General features: G+C 48.4%; 5 non-coding genes across 5 annotated transcripts; all 5 read left to right on the top strand.

Annotated features, from left to right (window-relative positions):
• The first annotated feature begins 2,285 nt into the window (after positions 1–2,285).
• On the top strand, positions 2,286–2,358 carry TRNAR-ACG (transfer RNA arginine (anticodon ACG)). The gene has a single exon. It is a non-coding gene; the product is annotated as a tRNA-Arg (tRNA).
• Positions 2,359–2,670: 312 nt separating this feature from the next.
• TRNAR-ACG (transfer RNA arginine (anticodon ACG)) lies at positions 2,671–2,743 on the top strand. The gene has a single exon. It is a non-coding gene; the product is annotated as a tRNA-Arg (tRNA).
• A 4,846-nt stretch (positions 2,744–7,589) lies between these two features.
• TRNAR-ACG (transfer RNA arginine (anticodon ACG)) lies at positions 7,590–7,662 on the top strand. The gene has a single exon. It is a non-coding gene; the product is annotated as a tRNA-Arg (tRNA).
• Positions 7,663–12,561: 4,899 nt separating this feature from the next.
• TRNAR-ACG (transfer RNA arginine (anticodon ACG)) lies at positions 12,562–12,634 on the top strand. The gene has a single exon. It is a non-coding gene; the product is annotated as a tRNA-Arg (tRNA).
• A 4,846-nt stretch (positions 12,635–17,480) lies between these two features.
• TRNAR-ACG (transfer RNA arginine (anticodon ACG)) lies at positions 17,481–17,553 on the top strand. The gene has a single exon. It is a non-coding gene; the product is annotated as a tRNA-Arg (tRNA).
• The last annotated feature ends 2,056 nt before the right edge of the window (positions 17,554–19,609 follow it).

The following is a 19,609-nucleotide window of genomic DNA, read 5'->3' as shown; positions in this document are numbered from 1 at the left end:
AACCTCGCACTTGCCACCCTGCTGGCTGCGCTACCAGTTGTTGTTGTTTTTATCCCTTCCTAGGCACGTTCCACCTCGCCCCTCTCCTTGCACTTTCCTCCCTCCCTCTCCCCTGCACTTGAGCATTCTCAATGTAACTGGGCCTAGGAAGATCGCTGTTTTGTCCTCCCTTCTTCCCCTCCCTTGCCTCGTCACGCTCTGAAACACGCGTGTATGAGTACGATTCAAATACAATATCATGTCATATCATAGCAGGAATCTATAGATCTGAAGATACGCAACTCCTTCAATCATTCATTGCAAACAGTAACAAACAAGGATAATTCCTCAGTGGTGTGATGGAGGCCCTTAACAGGTCTGAGGGATGTCCCCAACATCTGGAACACGATTTATCCTCCCATTACACCACTAATGAAACTTCTTTGCCTTCTCCATTGTTCAGGACGTTTTGGCATGTGCCAATTTGCACTGGACGCAGATCCCCTGCCGCTGAGGCCTCTTGGCCATGACCTTTTAGCACTGCTATGATTTGGCAAGTGAAGAATCACAACATAGGGCCACCACTAGATGCAATGTGATGTACGCTATCTGCCAAGATGGGCTACGTGCTACATGCCAACATACAGAAAGCGGAGTCTTTACTTTTTGAAGGGTCTTCCCGTGAAAGGGCTGTTTGGCGCTTACATGGCAGAATGCATGGACCTCAGAATACAATACTTTGTGCATCTACCTACATCCGAAGAGACACTGTCAAAGGCGTGCCTGTTCACTTTGACTGCCTGTCTGATCTTGAACAACTAGCGTAGGTCTGGGGTAAGTTGAAGACTCAACAAACACGTACCTTAACTCGGTAGTGATCTGAAGATATGGAAAGGCTGGGCGAAATCTATTGGGATCAAAGGACCTCGTGTCACCTTGCCAGTCTACAGTGGTTTGATGGATAGGGGTACAGTGGGGTGGGGCAGTGGGTAGGGTAGGTCTACAGTGGTGTGGGATATTGTGGGTAGCGAAGAGTGGGGTAGGTGTAGAGTGGTTTGGGGTATAGTCAGTGGTGGTAGAGTAGGGTGGGGATAAGGGTAGATTGGGTGAGAGGGGAGAGGTGGGAATAGAGGGGGTGGGGTAGTGAGTTAAGGACAGGTAGAATTGGGTAAGATTTTTGTTATTATACCGGTAGCCATTTACAGCGGCAATTAAGCCATTAACTCACAGCAGACTGCTTAGAAACAACATAGATACCAGGGGTTGAGTTTTGGGTGGGAGGGGCAAGGAGTGGGTGGGAATGGCCAAAGAGGTAAGCATGGCCCAAGGCAGTCAATTAGACGATAAACAACCAACAATATTTAACAAATAAATAACCCAAAAAAAACCAAGTCGTGTGTCCCTCTTCACATGTCATCTCCCTCCTACCTGTACTTCAATGCAACGGTTTCGGCTTATAGGTGGTGCTTAAAATGCACAGTAGGCCATGTGCCTTCATCGCACCGGTGTTGTATACTAAACTGTTCCCCATGATAGACTGCTCGCCTGGTGTTCGGCAATCTTGGAGCCCCAACCCAACACCCTGACACAGCGATCGCCAAAAGGAAATTAAAATGTGCTGAAATGCTCCAGCCGGGCTTCTTAGTCCTGCTCTCTAAGAGGAAGGCTACAGCTCAATAAAACACCTTTTAAGAAGTAAACAAAAAATTGTATTCAATATATTATATGTTATTTTCTTAAAGTGAAAAACCCCATTTTATGTCTCTCACTTATTGCATGTTTCGCGTTTCTGTAGCATGCACGTCGAGTACTCCTTGGTACGCCTATCACTCAGGCCTTACCTGTTTCATATCTGTATGGCACTTTTGGGGTTGATCTGGGTACAGATCATCCTCTCCCGCGGATTTAACACTGAAGAGCACCGAGCACATAAAATGGTACAATACTAAAAAGTGAAAACAGTCTAAATCTGTTATTTGCGCATGAAAATGTGAGTGCTATCGTACAATAAATGAGATGCTTGGTCCATAAAACTCGCCAGAAAATACGTGCAGAGAGTTGCAATACGGGCAGTATCTGATGCCAAATGCGTTCTTTGTCAGATGTTTGTATGTATTGTTTTCAATAAAGTATTTAAAAATGAGCCTTCTTTAACACATGTCACACGCCTGCTTATGGTGTTGGTAGCGTTTTTCCTACCTCTCGCTGTAAAAATGAGAACAAAGTTTCTCGTGATGTCTCAGGCAGCCCGACCTGAGCCTCTGGTTCGTAACAAAAGTGCTGAATGCAGCTCACAGTGCAGCAGCGGGCCAGTGGCGCAATGGATAACGCGTCTGCCTACGGAGCAGAAGATTCCAGGTTCGACTTCTGGCTGGCTCGTTCAAATGCTGCCTTTTTGTTCTGTATTTAAAAATGAGCCTTCTCACGCAAGGCACTCGAAAGCTCATTGTGTGTTTGTAGTCACTGTTGCAGCGTGTTTCTACCTCTACTCGGGAGAAAAAATGGGAACTACGTTATTTCTCATGATGTCTCTAACACATGGCACACGCCTGCTCATTGTCAGTTCGTAGGCGTGTTTTCAACCACCTCTCCTTATAAAAATGAGAACTAAGTTGCTCATGATGGCTCAATCCGCATGATGAGCCTCTGCGTCGTAACAAAAGTGCTGATTCCAAGAGTCACTGCAGCAGAGGGCCAGTGGCGCAATGGATAACGCGTCTGCCTACGGAGCAGAAGATTCCAGGTTCGACTCCTGGCTGGCTCGTTCGCATGCTGCCTTTTTGTTCTAGAAAGTATTTAAAAATGAGCCTTGTCACGCATGGCACACAAAAGCACATTGTTTGTTCGTAGTTAGTGCGTTTTTTCTACCTCTCCTCTGGGAAAAATGAGAACTAAGTTTCTCATGATGGCACACGCTCGCTCACCTGCTCATTGTGGGCTTGTAGCGTTTTTTTCTACCTCTCCTTGTAAAAATGAGAAGTACGTTTCTCACTGTGTCTCAAGCAGGAAACTTCTGTTTCGTTACAAAAGTGCTGACTCCTGCTCACGCTGTAGCAGCGGTCCAGTGGCGCAATGGATAACACATTTGACTAATTCCAGGTTGACTCCTGGCTGGCTCGATCATAGGCTGCCTTTTTGATTTATTCAATATGTATACATGGTCGAAGGCTGCAGACAGGCCCAGTAACAAGAGGAGGGCTTGCTTCTTGGCATCTTTGATATCATCCTGTTGAATCTTTATGTCCAGTAAGGCCGATTCAGTGCCGTGGCTTAGTTGGAAACCAGATTGGCGCAAGCCCAGGAGATTGTGTGATTCCAGTCAAAACAGGTTCTTCCCTGTTCGTCCAAAACCATCAAGGACCACATTGACACCCTTGCTCTGAATCTGGCCGACTTCTGTAACCATTCCATCACCTGTGGAATCTTCCCCTCCACTCTGAAGCATTCTCTTGTGCACCCTCTTCTCAAAAATTCCACAGCCGACCCCTCCGGCCCGGCTAACTTCGCAGGTTTCTATCACTCCTTTCCAGGGCAAACTCTTGGAAAAGCTGACCATCACCCAGCCTAATCTTCACACCGACTCTGTTGGTTGTCTCCATGACCATCAGCCTGGCTTCAGAGCTGTCAGAAGCATGGAAACTGCTCTCCTGAACACCTGTGAAGACCTGCTGTCCAACCATGACTCTAACATCCCTTTTGGGTCCTCATCCTACTCGATTTCTCTTCTGCCTTTGACACGGTCAACCATGCCATCCTGCTCAACTGTCTCCGTGATAAGCCGGGTATCACTGATCAGGCCCTGGCCTGGATGACCTCTTTCCACTCTGATCGGCCCTCCCAGGTCCAACTTGGGTCCTTCCTTTTCGCCATCTCATTCTCTACTTGTGGTGTTCCCCACGGGTCTAACCTCTCTCCCTGGCTGTTCAACCAATACCTGGCACCCATTTCCCACCGCATTGCAGCTCTCTGCTTCAACTTTCAGTGCTATGCGGATGACACTCTGCTTGTTTTCAGGCTTCCCTCCCTCATCTCTGACCGTCTGTCTGCCATCCAGGACTGGTCTGCCGCCAATGATCTCTGCCTTAATCCCATTTAGGCAGAGATTCTCCTCATCGGCACACCTGCACCCTCCTTTCCTGCCACTCTCTGGCCGGCCTCCCTTGGCCCTCTTCCTGCTCCCACCTTTGAGGCTAAGAACCTTGGGGTCATCTTCGACTCCACACTCTCCTTTTCTTCTCACATCTCTGACATCTCTAAGAAGTCAAACTACCAACTGTACATTTGCAGAGGTATTGTTCCTTTCCTCTCCTTCCCCCAGAAGCTTACTGTATCTAGAGCTCTGATTCTCTCTAGGCTAGACTACTGCAACAGCCTCTTTCTAAATCTGCCTGCTTCTTCTCTCTGTCCTCTGCAACTCATCCAGAACAGGACTGCAAGACGTTTCCTTGGTCTGAAGCCCAGGGATCGTATCTCTCCAGCCCTGAAATCTTTTCATTGCTCCCAGTGGCTGCAAGGGTTAAATTCAAGTCCCTCTGCATTGTCCACAAGGCTTACTGGGGCCTGGGTCCAAAATACCTTCAACTCTCCCTCCGTAAATACCTTCCCACTCGAGCTCTTTTCTCATCCACCTCCAACTCCCTCAGGGCCGGTCGCTTCTCCAAGCAACGAGTTGGGGGTAGATCTCTTTCCTCAGCTGGGGCCTCCCTCTGGAACAGCCTGCCTGCCACACTGAAACTTGAGGAGAACCATCTCTGGTTCCGGAAGCACCTCAAGACCTTCCTCTTTGCTTCTGCCTTTGCTCTTCCGCTCCCCTGCTGATCTGTCTGCTTCGGCTCCGTGCACCTGGCTACCCTCTGATTTCGGGCCAAGGTCCCTGCCCACCCAGCCGCACACCTGCACTGCCTCCTGGCAACCCTTGCACGCAATCCTTGCACTTGGGTCTGTATCTGTAACCCTACAGTGCCCTTACCTGCACTTATCAGACACCCCTTGTCTGCGCTTTAAACCTCGCACTTGCCACCCTGCTGGCTGCGCTACCAGTTGTTGTTGTTTTTATCCCTTCCTAGGCACGTTCCACCTCGCCCCTCTCCTTGCACTTTCCTCCCTCCCTCTCCCCTGCACTTGAGCATTCTCAATGTCACTGGGCCTAGGAAGATCGCTGTTTTGTCCTCCCTTCTTCCCCTCCCTTGCCTCGTCACGCTCTGAAACACGCGTGTATGAGTACGATTCAAATACAATATCATGTCATATCATAGCAGGAATCTATAGATCTGAAGATACGCAACTCCTTCAATCATTCATTGCAAACAGTAACAAACAAGGATAATTCCTCAGTGGTGTGATGGAGGCCCTTAACAGGTCTGAGGGATGTCCCCAACATCTGGAACACGATTTATCCTCCCATTACACCACTAATGAAACTTCTTTGCCTTCTCCATTGTTCAGGACGTTTTGGCATGTGCCAATTTGCACTGGACGCAGATCCCCTGCCGCTGAGGCCTCTTGGCCATGACCTTTTAGCACTGCTATGATTTGGCAAGTGAAGAATCACAACATAGGGCCACCACTAGATGCAATGTGATGTACGCTATCTGCCAAGATGGGCTACGTGCTACATGCCAACATACAGAAAGCGGAGTCTTTACTTTTTGAAGGGTCTTCCTGTGAAAGGGCTGTTTGGCGCTTACATGGCAGAATGCATGGACCTCAGAATAGAATACTTTGTGCATCTACCTACATCCGAAGAGACACTGTCAAAGGCGTGCCTGTTCACTTTGACTGCCTGTCTGATCTTGAACAACTAGCGTAGGTCTGGGGTAAGTTGAAGACTCAACAAACACGTACCTTAACTCGGTAGTGATATGAAGATATGGAAAGGCTGGGCGAAATCTATTGGGATCAAAGGACCTCGTGTCACCTTGCCAGTCTACAGTGGTTTGATGGATAGGGGTACAGTGGGGTGGGGCAGTGGGTAGGGTAGGTGTACAGTGGTGTGGGATATTGTGGGTAGCGAAGAGTGGGGTAGGTGTAGAGTGGTTTGGGGTATAGTCAGTGGTGGTAGAGTAGGGTGGGGATAAGGGTAGATTGGGTGAGAGGGGAGAGGTGGGAATAGAGGGGGTGGGGTAGTGAGTTAAGGTCAGGTAGAATTGGGTAAGATTTTTGTTATTATACCGGTAGCCATTTACAGCGGCAATTAAGCCATTAACTCACAGCAGACTGCTTAGAAACAACATAGATACCAGGGGTTGAGTTTTGGGTGGGAGGGGCAAGGAGTGGGTGGGAATGGCCAAAGAGGTAAGCATGGCCCAAGGCAGTCAATTAGACGATAAACAACCAACAATATTTAACAAATAAATAACCCAAAAAAAAACAAGTCGTGTGTCCCTCTTCACATGTCATCTCCCTCCTACCTGTACTTCAATGCAACGGTTTCGGCTTATAGGTGGTGCTTAAAATGCACAGTAGGCCATGTACCTTCATCGCACCGGTGTTGTATACTAAACTGTTCCCCATGATAGACTGCTCGCCTGGTGTTCGGCAATCTTGGAGCCCCAACCCAACACCCTGACACAGCGATCGCCAAAAGGAAATAAAAATGTGCTGAAATGCTCCAGCCGGGCTTCTTAGTCCTGCTCTCTAAGAGGAAGGCTGCAGCTCAATAAAACACCTTTTAAGAAGTAAACAAAAAATTGTATTCAATATATTATATGTTATTTCTTAAAGTGAAAAACCCCATTTTATGTCTCTCACTTGTTGCATGTTTCGCGTTTCTGTGGCATGCACGTCGAGTACTCCTTGGCACGCCTATCACTCAGGCCTTACCTGTTTCATATCTGTATGGTACTTTTGGGGTTGATCTGGGTACAGATCATCCTCTCCCGCGGATTTAACACTGAAGAGCACCGAGCACATAAAATGGTACAATACTAAAAAGTGAAAACAGTCTAAATCTGTTATTTGCGCATGAAAATGTGAGTGCTATCGTACAATAAATGAGATGCTTGGTCCGTAAAACTCGCCAGAAAATACGTGCAGACAGTTGCAATCCGGGCAGTATCTGATGCCAAATGTGTTCTTTGTCAGATGTGTGTATGTATTGTTTTCAATAAAGTATTTAAAAATGAGCCTTCTTTAACACATGTCACACGCCTGCTTATTGTGTGTTGGTAGCGTTTTTCCTACCTCTCGCTGTAAAAATGAGAACAAAGTTTCTCGTGATGTCTCAGGCAGCCCGACCTGAGCCTCTGGTTCGTAACAAAAGTAGCAGAAGATTCCAGGTTCGACTCCTGGCTGGCTCGTTCAAATGCTGCCTTTTTGTTCTGTATTTAAAAATGAGCCTTCTCACGCAAGGCACTCGAAAGCTCATTGTGTGTTTGTAGTCACTGTTGCAGCGTGTTTCTACCTCTACTCGGGAGAAAAAATGGGAACTACGTTATTTCTCATGATGTCTCTAACACATGGCACACGCCTGCTCATTGTCAGTTCGTAGGCGTGTTTTCAACCACCTCTCCTTATAAAAATGAGAACTAAGTTGCTCATGATGGCTCAATCCGCATGATGAGCCTCTGCGTCGTAACAAAAGTGCTGATTCCAAGAGTCACTGCAGCAGAGGGCCAGTGGCGCAATGGATAACGCGTCTGCCTACGGAGCAGAAGATTCCAGGTTCGACTCCTGGCTGGCTCGTTCGCATGCTGCCTTTTTGTTCTAGAAAGTATTTAAAAATGAGCCTTGTCACGCATGGCACACAAAAGCACATTGTTTGTTCGTAGTTAGTGCGTTTTTTCTACCTCTCCTCTGGGAAAAATGAGAACTAAGTTTCTCATGATGGCACACGCTCGCTCACCTGCTCATTGTGGGCTTGTAGCGTTTTTTTCTACCTCTCCTTGTAAAAATGAGAAGTACGTTTCTCACTGTGTCTCAAGCAGGAAACTTCTGTTTCGTTACAAAAGTGCTGACTCCTGCTCACGCTGTAGCAGCGGTCCAGTGGCGCAATGGATAACACATTTGACTAATTCCAGGTTGACTCCTGGCTGGCTCGATCATAGGCTGCCTTTTTGATTTATTCAATATGTATACATGGTCGAAGGCTGCAGACAGGCCCAGTAACAAGAGGAGGGCTTGCTTCTTGGCATCTTTGATATCATCCTATTGAATCTTTAGGTCCAGTAAGGCCGATTCAGTGCCGTGGCTTGGTTGGAAACCAGATTGGCGCAAGCCCAGGAGATTGTGTGATTCCAGTCAAAACAGGTTCTTCCCTGTTCGTCCAAAACCATCAAGGACCACATTGACACCCTTGCTCTGAATCTGGCCGACTTCTGTAACCATTCCATCACCTGTGGAATCTTCCCCTCCACTCTGAAGCATTCTCTTGTGCACCCTCTTCTCAAAAATTCCACAGCCGACCCCTCCGGCCCGGCTAACTTCGCAGGTTTCTATCACTCCTTTCCAGGGCAAACTCTTGGAAAAGCTGACCATCTCCCAGCTTAATCTTCACACCGACTCTGTTGGTTGTCTCCATGACCATCAGCCTGGCTTCAGAGCTGTCAGAAGCATGGAAACTGCTCTCCTGAACACCTGTGAAGACCTGCTGTCCAACCATGACTCTAACATCCCTTTTGGGTCCTCATCCTACTCGATTTCTCTTCTGCCTTTGACACGGTCAACCATGCCATCCTGCTCAACTGTCTCCGTGATAAGCCGGGTATCACTGATCAGGCCCTGGCCTGGATGACCTCTTTCCACTCTGATCGGCCCTCCCAGGTCCAACTTGGGTCCTTCCTTTTCGCCATCTCATTCTCTACTTGTGGTGTTCCCCACGGGTCTAACCTCTCTCCCTGGCTGTTCAACCAATACCTGGCACCCATTTCCCACCGCATTGCAGCTCTCTGCTTCAACTTTCAGTGCTATGCGGATGACACTCTGCTTGTTTTCAGGCTTCCCTCCCTCATCTCTGACCGTCTGTCTGCCATCCAGGACTGGTCTGCCGCCAATGATCTCTGCCTTAATCCCATTTAGGCAGAGATTCTCCTCATCGGCACACCTGCACCCTCCTTTCCTGCCACTCTCTGGCCGGCCTCCCTTGGCCCTCTTCCTGCTCCCACCTTTGAGGCTAAGAACCTTGGGGTCATCTTCGACTCCACACTCTCCTTTTCTTCTCACATCTCTGACATCTCTAAGAAGTCAAACTACCAACTGTACATTTGCAGAGGTATTGTTCCTTTCCTCTCCTTCCCCCAGAAGCTTACTGTATCTAGAGCTCTGATTCTCTCTAGGCTAGACTACTGCAACAGCCTCTTTCTAAATCTGCCTGCTTCTTCTCTCTGTCCTCTGCAACTCATCCAGAACAGGACTGCAAGACGTTTCCTTGGTCTGAAGCCCAGGGATCGTATCTCTCCAGCCCTGAAATCTTTTCATTGCTCCCAGTGGCTGCAAGGGTTAAATTCAAGTCCCTCTGCATTGTCCACAAGGCTTACTGGGGCCTGGGTCCAAAATACCTTCAACTCTCCCTCCGTAAATACCTTCCCACTCGAGCTCTTTTCTCCTCCACCTCCAACTCCCTCAGGGCCGGTCGCTTCTCCAAGCAACGAGTTGGGGGTAGATCTCTTTCCTCAGCTGGGGCCTCCCTCTGGAACAGCCTGCCTGCCACACTGAAACTTGAGGAGAACCATCTCTGGTTCCGGAAGCACCTCAAGACCTTCCTCTTTGCTTCTGCCTTTGCTCTTCCGCTCCCCTGCTGATCTGTCTGCTTCGGCTCCGTGCACCTGGCTACCCTCTGATTTCGGGCCAAGGTCCCTGCCCACCCAGCCGCACACCTGCACTGCCTCCTGGCAACCCTTGCACGCAATCCTTGCACTTGGGTCTGTATCTGTAACCCTACAGTGCCCTTACCTGCACTTATCAGACACCCCTTGTCTGCGCTTTAAACCTCGCACTTGCCACCCTGCTGGCTGCGCTACCAGTTGTTGTTGTTTTTATCCCTTCCTCGGCACGTTCCACCTCGCCCCTCTCCTTGTACTTTCCTCCCTCCCTCTCCCCTGCACTTGAGCATTCTCAATGTCACTGGGCCTAGGAAGATCGCTGTTTTGTCCTCCCTTCTTCCCCTCCCTTGCCTCGTCACGCTCTGAAACACGCGTGTATGAGTACAATTCAAATACAATATCATGTCATATCATAGCAGGAATCTATAGATCTGAAGATACGCAACTCCTTCAATCATTCATTGCAAACAGTAACAAACAAGGATGATTCCTCAGTGGTGTGATGGAGGCCCTTAACAGGTCTGAGGGATGTCCCCAACATCTGGAACACGATTTATCCTCCCATTACACCACTAATGAAACTTCTTTGCCTTCTCCATTGTTCAGGACGTTTTGGCATGTGCCAATTTGCACTGGACGCAGATCCCCTGCCGCTGAGGCCTCTTGGCCATGACCTTTTAGCACTGCTATGATTTGGCAAGTGAAGAATCACAACATGGGGCCACCACTAGATGCAATGTGATGTACGCTATCTGCCAAGATGGGCTACGTGCTACATGCCAACATACAGAAAGCGGAGTCTTTACTTTTTGAAGGGTCTTCCCGTGAAAGGGCTGTTTGGCGCTTACATGGCAGAATGCATGGACCTCAGAATAGAATACTTTGTGCATCTACCTACATCCGAAGAGACATTGTCAAAGGCGTGCCTGTTCACTTTGACTGCCTGTCTGATCTTGAACAACTAGCGTAGGTCTGGGGTAAGTTGAAGACTCAACAAACACGTACCTTAACTCGGTAGTGATCTGAAGATATGGAAAGGCTGGGCGAAATCTATTGGGATCAAAGGACCTCGTGTCACCTTGCCAGTCTACAGTGGTTTGATGGATAGGGGTACAGTGGGGTGGGGCAGTGGGTAGGGTAGGTGTACAGTGGTGTGGGATATTGTGGGTAGCGAAGAGTGGGGTAGGTGTAGAGTGGTTTGGGGTATAGTCAGTGGTGGTAGAGTAGGGTGGGGATAAGGGTAGATTGGGTGAGAGGGGAGAGGTGGGAATAGAGGGGGTGGGGTAGTGAGTTAAGGACAGGTAGAATTGGGTAAGATTTTTGTTATTATACCGGTAGCCATTTACAGCGGCAATTAAGCCATTAACTCACAGCAGACTGCTTAGAAACAACATAGATACCAGGGGTTGAGTTTTGGGTGGGAGGGGCAAGGAGTGGGTGGGAATGGCCAAAGAGGTAAGCATGGCCCAAGGCAGTCAATTAGACGATAAACAACCAACAATATTTAACAAATAAATAACCCAAAAAAAAACAAGTCGTGTGTCCCTCTTCACATGTCATCTCCCTCCTACCTGTACTTCAATGCAACGGTTTCGGCTTATAGGTGGTGCTTAAAATGCACAGTAGGCCATGTGCCTTCATCGCACCGGTGTTGTATACTAAACTGTTCCCCATGATAGACTGCTCGCCTGGTGTTCGGCAATCTTGGAGCCCCAACCCAACACCCTGACACAGCGATCGCCAAAAGGAAATAAAAATGTGCTGAAATGCTCCAGCCGGGCTTCTTAGTCCTGCTCTCTAAGAGGAAGGCTACAGCTCAATAAAACACCTTTTAAGAAGTAAACAAAAAATTGTATTCAATATATTATATGTTATTTCTTAAAGTGAAAAACCCCATTTTATGTCTCTCACTTGTTGCATGTTTCGCGTTTCTGTAGCATGCACGTCGAGTACTCCTTGGCACGCCTATCACTCAGGCCTTATCTGTTTCATATCTGTATGGCACTTTTGGGGTTGATCTGGGTACAGATCATCCTCTCCCGCGGATTTAACACTGAAGAGCACCGAGCACATAAAATGGTACAATACTAAAAAGTGAAAACATTCTAAATCTGTTATTTGCGCATGAAAATGTGAGTGCTATAGTACAATAAATGAGATGCTTGGTCCGTAAAACTCGCCAGAAAATACGTGCAGAGAGTTGCAATCCGGGCAGTATCTGATGCCAAATGCGTTCTTTGTCAGATGTTTGTATGTATTGTTTTCAATAAAGTATTTAAAAATGAGCCTTCTTTAACACATGTCACACGCCTGCTTATTGTGTGTTGGTAGCGTTTTTCCTACCTCTCGCTGTAAAAATGAGAACAAAGTTTCTCGTGATGTCTCAGGCAGCCCGACCTGAGCCTCTGGTTCGTAACAAAAGTGCTGAATGCAGCACACAGTGCAGCAGCGGGCCAGTGGCGCAATGGATAACGCGTCTGCCTACGGAGCAGAAGATTCCCTGGCTGGCTCGTTCAAATGCTGCCTTTTTGTTCTGTATTTAAAAATGAGCCTTCTCACGCAAGGCACTCGAAAGCTCATTGTGTGTTTGTAGTCACTGTTGCAGCGTGTTTCTACCTCTACTCGGGAGAAAAAATGGGAACTACGTTATTTCTCATGATGTCTCTAACACATGGCACACGCCTGCTCATTGTCAGTTCGTAGGCGTGTTTTCAACCACCTCTCCTTATAAAAATGAGAACTAAGTTGCTCATGATGGCTCAATCCGCATGATGAGCATCTGCGTCGTAACAAAAGTGCTGATTCCAAGAGTCACTGCAGCAGAGGGCCAGTGGCGCAATGGATAACGCGTCTGCCTACGGAGCAGAAGATTCCAGGTTCGACTCCTGGCTGGCTCGTTCGCATGCTGCCTTTTTGTTCTAGAAAGTATTTAAAAATGAGCCTTGTCACGCATGGCACACAAAAGCACATTGTTTGTTCGTAGTTAGTGCGTTTTTTCTACCTCTCCTCTGGGAAAAATGAGAACTAAGTTTCTCATGATGGCACACGCTCGCTCACCTGCTCATTGTGGGCTTGTAGCGTTTTTTTCTACCTCTCCTTGTAAAAATGAGAAGTACGTTTATCACTGTGTCTCAAGCAGGAAACTTCTATTTCGTTACAAAAGTGCTGACTCCTGCTCACGCTGTAGCAGCGGTCCAGTGGCGCAATGGATAACACATTTGACTAATTCCAGGTTGACTCCTGGCTGGCTCGATCATAGGCTGCCTTTTTGATTTATTCAATATGTATACATGGTCGAAGGCTGCAGACAGGCCCAGTAACAAGAGGAGGGCTTGCTTCTTGGCATCTTTGATATCATCCTGTTGAATCTTTAGGTCCAGTAAGGCCGATTCAGTGCCGTGGCTTGGTTGGAAACCAGATTGGCGCAAGCCCAGGAGATTGTGTGATTCCAGTCAAAACAGGTTCTTCCCTGTTCGTCCAAAACCATCAAGGACCACATTGACACCCTTGCTCTGAATCTGGCCGACTTCTGTAACCATTCCATCACCTGTGGAATCTTCCCCTCCACTCTGAAGCATTCTCTTGTGCACCCTCTTCTCAAAAATTCCACAGCCGACCCCTCCGGCCCGGCTAACTTCGCAGGTTTCTATCACTCCTTTCCAGGGCAAACTCTTGGAAAAGCTGACCATCTCCCAGCTTAATCTTCACACCGACTCTGTTGGTTGTCTCCATGACCATCAGCCTGGCTTCAGAGCTGTCAGAAGCATGGAAACTGCTCTCCTGAACACCTGTGAAGACCTGCTGTCCAACCATGACTCTAACATCCCTTTTGGGTCCTCATCCTACTCGATTTCTCTTCTGCCTTTGACACGGTCAACCATGCCATCCTGCTCAACTGTCTCCGTGATAAGCCGGGTATCACTGATCAGGCCCTGGCCTGGATGACCTCTTTCCACTCTGATCGGCCCTCCCAGGTCCAACTTGGGTCCTTCCTTTTCGCCATCTCATTCTCTACTTGTGGTGTTCCCCACGGGTCTAACCTCTCTCCCTGGCTGTTCAACCAATACCTGGCACCCATTTCCCACCGCATTGCAGCTCTCTGCTTCAACTTTCAGTGCTATGCGGATGACACTCTGCTTGTTTTCAGGCTTCCCTCCCTCATCTCTGACCGTCTGTCTGCCATCCAGGACTGGTCTGCCGCCAATGATCTCTGCCTTAATCCCATTTAGGCAGAGATTCTCCTCATCGGCACACCTGCACCCTCCTTTCCTGCCACTCTCTGGCCGGCCTCCCTTGGCCCTCTTCCTGCTCCCACCTTTGAGGCTAAGAACCTTGGGGTCATCTTCGACTCCACACTCTCCTTTTCTTCTCACATCTCTGACATCTCTAAGAAGTCAAACTACCAACTGTACATTTGCAGAGGTATTGTTCCTTTCCTCTCCTTCCCCCAGAAGCTTACTGTATCTAGAGCTCTGATTCTCTCTAGGCTAGACTACTGCAACAGCCTCTTTCTAAATCTGCCTGCTTCTTCTCTCTGTCCTCTGCAACTCATCCAGAACAGGACTGCAAGACGTTTCCTTGGTCTGAAGCCCAGGGATCGTATCTCTCCAGCCCTGAAATCTTTTCATTGCTCCCAGTGGCTGCAAGGGTTAAATTCAAGTCCCTCTGCATTGTCCACAAGGCTTACTGGGGCCTGGGTCCAAAATACCTTCAACTCTCCCTCCGTAAATACCTTCCCACTCGAGCTCTTTTCTCCTCCACCTCCAACTCCCTCAGGGCCGGTCGCTTCTCCAAGCAACGAGTTGGGGGTAGATCTCTTTCCTCAGCTGGGGCCTCCCTCTGGAACAGCCTGCCTGCCACACTGAAACTTGAGGAGAACCATCTCTGGTTCCGGAAGCACCTCAAGACCTTCCTCTTTGCTTCTGCCTTTGCTCTTCCGCTCCCCTGCTGATCTGTCTGCTTCGGCTCCGTGCACCTGGCTACCCTCTGATTTCGGGCCAAGGTCCCTGCCCACCCAGCCGCACACCTGCACTGCCTCCTGGCAACCCTTGCACGCAATCCTTGCACTTGGGTCTGTATCTGTAACCCTACAGTGCCCTTACCTGCACTTATCAGACACCCCTTGTCTGCGCTTTAAACCTCGCACTTGCCACCCTGCTGGCTGCGCTACCAGTTGTTGTTGTTTTTATCCCTTCCTAGGCACGTTCCACCTCGCCCCTCTCCTTGCACTTTCCTCCCTCCCTCTCCCCTGCACTTGAGCATTCTCAATGTCACTGGGCCTAGGAAGATCGCTGTTTTGTCCTCCCTTCTTCCCCTCCCTTGCCTCGTCACGCTCTGAAACACGCGTGTATGAGTACGATTCAAATACAATATCATGTCATATCATAGCAGGAATCTATAGATCTGAAGATACGCAACTCCTTCAATCATTCATTGCAAACAGTAACAAACAAGGATAATTCCTCAGTGGTGTGATGGAGGCCCTTAACAGGTCTGAGGGATGTCCCCAACATCTGGAACACGATTTATCCTCCCATTACACCACTAATGAAACTTCTTTGCCTTCTCCATTGTTCAGGACGTTTTGGCATGTGCCAATTTGCACTGGACGCAGATCCCCTGCCGCTGAGGCCTCTTGGCCATGACCTTTTAGCACTGCTATGATTTGGCAAGTGAAGAATCACAACATAGGGCCACCACTAGATGCAATGTGATGTACGCTATCTGCCAAGATGGGCTACGTGCTACATGCCAACATACAGAAAGCGGAGTCTTTACTTTTTGAAGGGTCTTCCTGTGAAAGGGCTGTTTGGCGCTTACATGGCAGAATGCATGGACCTCAGAATAGAATACTTTGTGCATCTACCTACATCCGAAGAGACACTGTCAAAGGCGTGCCTGTTCACTTTGACTGCCTGTCTGATCTTGAACAACTAGCGTAGGTCTGGGGTAAGTTGAAGACTCAACAAACACGTACCTTAACTCGGTAGTGATATGAAGATATGGAAAGGCTGGGCGAAATCTATTGGGATCAAAGGACCTCGTGTCACCTTGCCAGTCTACAGTGGTTTGATGGATAGGGGTACAGTGGGGTGGGGCAGTGGGTAGGGTAGGTGTACAGTGGTGTGGGATATTGTGGGTAGCGAAGAGTGGGGTAGGTGTAGAGTGGTTTGGGGTATAGTCAGTGGTGGTAGAGTAGGGTGGGGATAAGGGTAGATTGGGTGAGAGGGGAGAGGTGGGAATAGAGGGGGTGGGGTAGTGAGTTAAGGTCAGGTAGAATTGGGTAAGATTTTTGTTATTATACCGGTAGCCATTTACAGCGGCAATTAAGCCATTAACTCACAGCAGACTGCTTAGAAACAACATAGATACCAGGGGTTGAGTTTTGGGTGGGAGGGGCAAGGAGTGGGTGGGAATGGCCAAAGAGGTAAGCATGGCCCAAGGCAGTCAATTAGACGATAAACAACCAACAATATTTAACAAATAAATAACCCAAAAAAAAACAAGTCGTGTGTCCCTCTTCACATGTCATCTCCCTCCTACCTGTACTTCAATGCAACGGTTTCGGCTTATAGGTGGTGCTTAAAATGCACAGTAGGCCATGTACCTTCATCGCACCGGTGTTGTATACTAAACTGTTCCCCATGATAGACTGCTCGCCTGGTGTTCGGCAATCTTGGAGCCCCAACCCAACACCCTGACACAGCGATCGCCAAAAGGAAATAAAAATGTGCTGAAATGCTCCAGCCGGGCTTCTTAGTCCTGCTCTCTAAGAGGAAGGCTGCAGCTCAATAAAACACCTTTTAAGAAGTAAACAAAAAATTGTATTCAATATATTATATGTTATTTCTTAAAGTGAAAAACCCCATTTTATGTCTCTCACTTGTTGCATGTTTCGCGTTTCTGTGGCATGCACGTCGAGTACTCCTTGGCACGCCTATCACTCAGGCCTTACCTGTTTCATATCTGTATGGTACTTTTGGGGTTGATCTGGGTACAGATCATCCTCTCCCGCGGATTTAACACTGAAGAGCACCGAGCACATAAAATGGTACAATACTAAAAAGTGAAAACAGTCTAAATCTGTTATTTGCGCATGAAAATGTGAGTGCTATCGTACAATAAATGAGATGCTTGGTCCGTAAAACTCGCCAGAAAATACGTGCAGACAGTTGCAATCCGGGCAGTATCTGATGCCAAATGTGTTCTTTGTCAGATGTGTGTATGTATTGTTTTCAATAAAGTATTTAAAAATGAGCCTTCTTTAACACATGTCACACGCCTGCTTATTGTGTGTTGGTAGCGTTTTTCCTACCTCTCGCTGTAAAAATGAGAACAAAGTTTCTCGTGATGTCTCAGGCAGCCCGACCTGAGCCTCTGGTTCGTAACAAAAGTAGCAGAAGATTCCAGGTTCGACTCCTGGCTGGCTCGTTCAAATGCTGCCTTTTTGTTCTGTATTTAAAAATGAGCCTTCTCACGCAAGGCACTCGAAAGCTCATTGTGTGTTTGTAGTCACTGTTGCAGCGTGTTTCTACCTCTACTCGGGAGAAAAAATGGGAACTACGTTATTTCTCATGATGTCTCTAACACATGGCACACGCCTGCTCATTGTCAGTTCGTAGGCGTGTTTTCAACCACCTCTCCTTATAAAAATGAGAACTAAGTTGCTCATGATGGCTCAATCCGCATGATGAGCCTCTGCGTCGTAACAAAAGTGCTGATTCCAAGAGTCACTGCAGCAGAGGGCCAGTGGCGCAATGGATAACGCGTCTGCCTACGGAGCAGAAGATTCCAGGTTCGACTCCTGGCTGGCTCGTTCGCATGCTGCCTTTTTGTTCTAGAAAGTATTTAAAAATGAGCCTTGTCACGCATGGCACACAAAAGCACATTGTTTGTTCGTAGTTAGTGCGTTTTTTCTACCTCTCCTCTGGGAAAAATGAGAACTAAGTTTCTCATGATGGCACACGCTCGCTCACCTGCTCATTGTGGGCTTGTAGCGTTTTTTTCTACCTCTCCTTGTAAAAATGAGAAGTACGTTTCTCACTGTGTCTCAAGCAGGAAACTTCTGTTTCGTTACAAAAGTGCTGACTCCTGCTCACGCTGTAGCAGCGGTCCAGTGGCGCAATGGATAACACATTTGACTAATTCCAGGTTGACTCCTGGCTGGCTCGATCATAGGCTGCCTTTTTGATTTATTCAATATGTATACATGGTCGAAGGCTGCAGACAGGCCCAGTAACAAGAGGAGGGCTTGCTTCTTGGCATCTTTGATATCATCCTGTTGAATCTTTAGGTCCAGTAAGGCCGATTCAGTGCCGTGGCTTGGTTGGAAACCAGATTGGCGCAAGCCCAGGAGATTGTGTGATTCCAGTCAAAACAGGTTCTTCCCTGTTCGTCCAAAACCATCAAGGACCACATTGACACCCTTGCTCTGAATCTGGCCGACTTCTGTAACCATTCCATCACCTGTGGAATCTTCCCCTCCACTCTGAAGCATTCTCTTGTGCACCCTCTTCTCAAAAATTCCACAGCCGACCCCTCCGGCCCGGCTAACTTCGCAGGTTTCTATCACTCCTTTCCAGGGCAAACTCTTGGAAAAGCTGACCATCTCCCAGCTTAATCTTCACACCGACTCTGTTGGTTGTCTCCATGACCATCAGCCTGGCTTCAGAGCTGTCAGAAGCATGGAAACTGCTCTCCTGAACACCTGTGAAGACCTGCTGTCCAACCATGACTCTAACATCCCTTTTGGGTCCTCATCCTACTCGATTTCTCTTCTGCCTTTGACACGGTCAACCATGCCATCCTGCTCAACTGTCTCCGTGATAAGCCGGGTATCACTGATCAGGCCCTGGCCTGGATGACCTCTTTCCACTCTGATCGGCCCTCCCAGGTCCAACTTGGGTCCTTCCTTTTCGCCATCTCATTCTCTACTTGTGGTGTTCCCCACGGGTCTAACCTCTCTCCCTGGCTGTTCAACCAATACCTGGCACCCATTTCCCACCGCATTGCAGCTCTCTGCTTCAACTTTCAGTGCTATGCGGATGACACTCTGCTTGTTTTCAGGCTTCCCTCCCTCATCTCTGACCGTCTGTCTGCCATCCAGGACTGGTCTGCCGCCAATGATCTCTGCCTTAATCCCATTTAGGCAGAGATTCTCCTCATCGGCACACCTGCACCCTCCTTTCCTGCCACTCTCTGGCCGGCCTCCCTTGGCCCTCTTCCTGCTCCCACCTTTGAGGCTAAGAACCTTGGGGTCATCTTCGACTCCACACTCTCCTTTTCTTCTCACATCTCTGACATCTCTAAGAAGTCAAACTACCAACTGTACATTTGCAGAGGTATTGTTCCTTTCCTCTCCTTCCCCCAGAAGCTTACTGTATCTAGAGCTCTGATTCTCTCTAGGCTAGACTACTGCAACAGCCTCTTTCTAAATCTGCCTGCTTCTTCTCTCTGTCCTCTGCAACTCATCCAGAACAGGACTGCAAGACGTTTCCTTGGTCTGAAGCCCAGGGATCGTATCTCTCCAGCCCTGAAATCTTTTCATTGCTCCCAGTGGCTGCAAGGGTTAAATTCAAGTCCCTCTGCATTGTCCACAAGGCTTACTGGGGCCTGGGTCCAAAATACCTTCAACTCTCCCTCCGTAAATACCTTCCCACTCGAGCTCTTTTCTCCTCCACCTCCAACTCCCTCAGGGCCGGTCGCTTCTCCAAGCAACGAGTTGGGGGTAGATCTCTTTCCTCAGCTGGGGCCTCCCTCTGGAACAGCCTGCCTGCCACACTGAAACTTGAGGAGAACCATCTCTGGTTCCGGAAGCACCTCAAGACCTTCCTCTTTGCTTCTGCCTTTGCTCTTCCGCTCCCCTGCTGATC

This window comes from Ambystoma mexicanum, chromosome 13 (assembly GCF_040938575.1).
Source record: "Ambystoma mexicanum isolate Mex_15411 chromosome 13, UKY_AmexF1_1, whole genome shotgun sequence".
Classification (NCBI taxonomy): Eukaryota; Metazoa; Chordata; class Amphibia; order Caudata; family Ambystomatidae; genus Ambystoma; species Ambystoma mexicanum.
Note: the sequence above shows the minus strand (reverse complement) of the source record. Positions and strands in the feature narration are given on the sequence as shown.